The following is a 6,310-nucleotide window of genomic DNA, read 5'->3' on the forward strand; positions in this document are numbered from 1 at the left end:
TTTCGTATTCGGATTCGGCTTTTCGGGAGTATTCAGCTACCTCAAGACTCATCTTGTCACCAATTGTGTGTCCTCCGCCGGTTTTTAGTGAAAATGTGGGATTAAATTTCACTCACAACTTTCATGACAGATGGTCAAGGGCGCCCTCCTGCTGTTCTCGTATCAGTTATTTCTTCATGTACAGCAACCTTGTCTCTTGACCACAGAAGAACTCCCAAACATCTTCCCTCATTTCTATGAAAGATTTGTTCTTTGCAGCAATTTCTCTTCTCCGTAGCTCTCTCTGCATCCATACTTGATTTGTCCCAGTTACAAACCTTTCTTTAAGAGATGAGTCCCGCACCTGTTCAAGGGCCCTTCTCTCTGTTGTCGTTGCAGCTTTCTCCATCTTATTATACATGTATATGCGCATTAACACCCTACTGTAATCAAGTAAACTTTCAGTGCCCAACTGCTTTCTGTTGTGAAAGTCTCCTGTGAGTGATTGGACAGTCTGTACTGCTCCACACAAAGATTTCAAAATTTCAATAAGTTTATCACAATCTTCCCTTACACTTTCGTCTCTGCATAAGATTTCTTCCTTAGCAATATGTTTAGCAATATTTGTGAAAACAGTCATGAATATTCATTAGGTGGGCTGATGATGTCACATCTCCACTTTCCATTTTCTTATGTTATTACATAAAATCTTAATTTTTTCATTATTTCATACTTGTGTGAATAATATGTCTCCCTTATAATGAAATAAGTTGCAGAAATAAATATCTAATGCACCAAATCAGTTGTGCAATTTTGTAAAATGAGAGCTTTATATAAAAAAGAAAAAATAAAACAAATATATTAATAAAAATGTGATACATAACTGTTATTGCTTGTGCTCTATTAAATTTTGGATCAAACTATGTGTCTATTTACAACATCTGTTGGGTGTTGCATACAGCTGTTCATACTTTGTAAGTTACTTACGTGTGATTTTATGAATGTGTGGTGGTCATTTCTTGTAGTAAATGATAATCACCAGATTTTCATTGGTGTTGATGTAGTTCCTAAGAAAGGGTCACCACTCATTCCTAAAGTCGCTCATAAAGCTGTTCGTAAGTTAAGAGCGACTTTAAGAACGACTGGTGATCCTTTCTTGTGGTAAATGGTATATACATTGGCGATGGTTAAGCGCATAAGAAAGGTTCACCAGTCGTTCTTAAAGTCGCTCATAAAATACAAACAGCTTTATGAAACACCCACCTGGTCTTTCTTGATGTGCAAGAAAACTGGGCCATATAGATATTTTTTTAATTTTGTGCTGGGTCAGCAAAGGTGATATAAAGAAATTCTGAGATAATAAGTTCATAGCCATGATATTTTCAGGAGAGTTTTTGAAAATGAAATCTAAACAATATTTTGTCACTCACATGTACATTCTGGAAATTTATTTTTTGTTTGGCTACAAATGTTATACTGAAGTGAAGGATCATTTTCCCTTGTTTTCATCTGCACTTGCTGACCTTTGCATTGCATAGTAGCATACATGCAATGCTAGCTAGAAAAGAAGATGTAGACCTGGTGTGTGTTTCATAAAGCTGTTAATAGGTTACGAATGACTTGATCTTGCACTATATGATATATCCTTGTGTGAGCCAAAGAACGAAAGAATATCTTCCAGAACTTTATGCTTAGTCATGCCAAACTTTACGAACGTCTTTATGAAACACCCACCGGGGGCCCTGTTTCATAAAGGACTTGTAACTGTTGTAACTTTGCCATTATGGTAACTACCATGGAAACCTTGATTCTGATTGGCGATTGCTTAGCCCTGTTACCATGGTAGTTGCCATTATGGCAAAGTTACAACAGTTGCAAGTCATTTATGAAACAGGCCCCAGGACCAAAGCAGCAAAAACTTAGGGAGGGAGATGGGGGTTTGGGAAAGGAGGATGGAGGGATGAAAGAGAGAGAGGGGAGAGAAAGGGAAGGGCAAAATGGGAGAGATAAATCGGAAGGTAGTAGAGGCCTAGAGGGTAAAGCCCCATTTACACCTTTGCATGTTTGACTTGCGTTTGGTGTGTTATTTACAGCGCTCCAATAAGCAGTCATTCCCGGCAATACACAGACAACGTAAGAGTTTGTTGTTCTATTGCACATCATTTTTTATTATGATTTATCGGGTCAAACTGCATATGTCTGTGTTCAGGTAAAATGAAACCAAATATGCAATTTGTGAATGAGGCATTAGAAAAAAGGAACGATTCGAGAGAGGAAGATACAAAGGGAGAGGAAAAGAGGAGAGAGAAGAGAGCAAAAGAGGAGAGGAAGCTAAGGGGGGCAATGGGAACAATGGAGATAAAACAAGGGTGATGCAAGAGAAAGAGAATGGAACAGAAAGAGATATACAGAAGTGTTTGTACAAGAAATAGCCAAAACCTATACCAGCCCAATGGTCTCACCTCTTCTACTGGACCCCCCCCCCCTCCTTCCTCTCTCCTCACCTTTCCTCTTCCCTGCTCCCCTCCCTATTTTACTGTCTCTCTCCATCTCCCCATTTCTCTCCCCGCTCCTCTCTCTTTCATACCTCATTTCTTTTCTGTATGAACCTGTCATATATTAATTTCACTCTCAACTTCAACACATTCCAACTCTTCCAATGCAAAATATAATTTCTTGAAAACTTGATCAGTCATAAATTTCAAAAGGACTGCAAAAGGAACACCAAATGCAAGACCAAATTCAAAAAGAAAAATTGATATTTAATACTGTACAGAATTTTACAGAATTTCTTTTTTTGCACATTGTGAAATAAAATTGCATTCCCTAAATTTATAGAGATACAGTGTGCCTTTGCAGGCATTGGTTAGGTCCAGTGGGAGAGCCATGCTTTTGGGCCCCTAAACAAATGATGTTTGCAACTAAATTAGCGCTACGACCGTCTCACAAAAAGTTATGATAGATTCAAATCAAATTCAAAGTCTTAATCGATTTTAAATGCCTATGGCCCGTATTCTGAAGTCAGGTTTAACTTAGACCACGGTCTAACTCTGTACTGAAATTATGGGAAGCAAAGAAATAAAAAATTCAGTTTATATTTTACATTTCTTATGTGTAATATTTTGTTTCCTTTTGCCTCCATAATGAAGAAAATACTTCAGTCATCATTCCCAGGCAATTATGAACAATTTGGGTGCGATATGAGTTAATAAACTGAATGTTTACTGTTAGGGATTTATGCTCAAATTGGCTTTCCATGCTTAAACCACAACTTTAAACCAGGGTTTAATTTAAACCTGACTTCAGAATACAGGCCTATGTCTTTACAAACACATATTGAGACAATCTGCGTTTGATTTCAATCTACACATGTCTTTTCCCAGACAAGGCCCTGGGGTTCCCAGAGAAGTAAAAATCAATTTCAGGAGAGATCAAAACTGCTTTCTGAGAATATGATTAGTCTATAAATTATAAAACCAATTCAAACCATCCATGAATCACTCAGAATTCTTCTATGATAGTTAATAGTACATTGTATCTCGATGTGTGAGGCAATTTTCAGCATAATATCGGTCAGTTTAGGGTCAATACATGACTTCTATTTCACAAAAAATAATAAATAAACGAGACCAAATTCTATTTCTTACTAAGTACTATATCATTTTTTGTTGTTCAATTAAGTTATAGGCCTATAGTTTCACATCAATGACCTGTCAATTATGTTTTTTTTTGTAAATGTGCACTGCTGCATAGTGATATGAGGGTTTGGATGAACACATACTTTTGAAAAGCAGTGAGTCAGCTGTTATATTACTTGAAATTATTAACTATTTATAATGAATATATATTTTTTTAATGTGTTCAAAAAGTTGGTTACAAGGAACTTTGATTTTCAAAATTGTACAGATTGTACTGGAATCAAATATAACTTTGACCATAGCCTTATTGTTTTGTAATACAAATATATACACAAGGCAAGAAGTGCAACAACAATATCCAATATATGCATATTTAAACAATAACACATTTCATACATTTGTATTTTCCCTGTATATCCCTGGGCATTTGTGCTTTGTCCTTTTAATAAAGGGGCCTCTTTAGTGAAGAATGGCAGATTCTTTGTGGAACAAAACCTATTCATTCGATGCTCTCATCTCCATCATAATCAATTTCAAAAGGGTGAATGAACATTTTTAAAAGAAGGAAAATTGCTTCTTCTGGAATGAGAGGTATAAACAGAACATCTTTCCCTGGTAAATGATCAACAGTATTCATAAAGATGAGAAAAAAATGGAAGTCATCGACTCTAAAAAAAAACGAAAAAGCAATTGAGGTATCCTGTTCATCACACTTCAAAACACCCGACAGGTGCATGAACTGACGCAGTCCACCAGTGACACACAGATACATGTATCATATAACATCTATCAGAAAATAATTGAATGGTATGTTTGTACACTTCAAGGGGTGTTTCAGGCTGGAAATATTTATATCTCAATAAATGGAGTAAAATTCACAAAGCAAAATGCTGAAAATTTGATCAAAATCGGATTACAAATAGCAAAGTTATTGAATTTTGAAGATCCAGTGAAACAGTTCTAGGCATGTCTTTATGAATATTCATTAGGTGAGATGATGTCATACCCCCACTTCTTCTTTTGTATATCATAGTGGGAAATTAGGTTTATTCAAAAATTTTCTACCAAAAACTAGAACAATTGGATTGACAACTGATTAAGTGCATTAGTTATTTGTTGCCACAACTTATTTCATCATAATGGAGACACATCATTTACACATGTATGAAAAAAATGAAGCATTTGTGATTTCATGTAATAACATAAGAAAAGGAAAGTGGAGATGTGACATCATCAACCCACCTAATGAATATTCCTGACAATGTGCATACACCTTTTTTCACAAAATATTGATAAACTTTAAAGTTCAATAACTTTGTTATTTGTTATCTGATTTTGATAAAATTTTCAGCATTTTACTCTGTGAATTTTACTCTACAGGTATTTGCCAGTATTTGGATATAAATATTTTCAGCCCAGATCATCCCTTTAAATTTCTAACATGGATATCTTTATGGATAAAAAGTAGTGTCCTGTTTCATACAGACTTGTTATAAAAACAAATGCACAATATCTGTAACAGGTTTGCTATTAGCCTATGAAATCGAATGACAGCTTCAAACTGTCATTGCAAGTTTGCTATAGACCTTATACATGGACATCATCACAATGTAAATTTGAGAGGCCAGGGACATTGCCTTGAAGCATTGGTGATATGCAGTTGGCGCATCTCTGACAACTCTGTTTACATATATTCTTATATCCTCTGAGGGAGGGCGCTAAGGTCCCTGCTTTGCCTGTAAAGGCAGCAAATATACGATCCAAATAGGACTGTTACATTATGGTATCCTAACCATCTACACATTTCAAAGCCAATACCATGTGAACTGTATTGTAAACCACTTGGGTCCCATCTTAAAAAGAGATGTGATTGATCCAATCAAACTCAACTATATGGAAATCCATCAATTTCATAATTCTTCTTACAGGAAGTATGCGCAAATGTCCTTTGTAAACAAAGAGGAAGCACACTGAATTGTCAAGACTATGAATGCAGACTAGAGTATACTTTGTATCGAGAAAAAAAATCCAAACAAATATGCATATTAGATCGTATTAATCACAACTCTTTGTGAGATGGGACACTGGTGTGACACGGTAAAATGGTTAGTCTTCCTGACTTTGCTAAAATACAAACAAAATATACATGTATACTGAAACACAACACACACACAAAAAAATCATTACCTGTGTATCAAATTGCACTTTTTTTCATTGATTAAACATCTTTCTACAAACATACATGTACAGTGTGCAAAGAAGTGAACATATAATACCCACGGGTGTACTAGATGGATAAAGTCAAGTGCTCAATGTTGGAAAAAATTGCTAGAATTTTCAGTAAATCATGAAAAGTAATTGACAAAATATGGGTCGATAGGAGGATTTCCGACAAACAATCAGACTTTTCCTGAACATTCTATGCATTTAGTCCCAAAGTTCAAAGACCTGCGGAAAACGTTTTAAAGGGGTACTTCAGGCTGAAGATAATATTATTTGAACAGATAGAGAAAAATCAGACAAACAAAGCACTGAAAATTTGATCAAAATCAGATAAGGAATAACACAGTAATGACATTTCATAAGGAATAACACAGTAATGACATTTCACAGTTTTGCATTATTCCAGTAAAATAGTTTGAAGCAAGTCTTCCATGAATATTCAAAGAGCACATTGAAATCATATCCCCACT

Source organism: Lytechinus variegatus, chromosome 11 (genome assembly GCF_018143015.1).
Source record: "Lytechinus variegatus isolate NC3 chromosome 11, Lvar_3.0, whole genome shotgun sequence".
Classification (NCBI taxonomy): Eukaryota; Metazoa; Echinodermata; class Echinoidea; order Temnopleuroida; family Toxopneustidae; genus Lytechinus; species Lytechinus variegatus.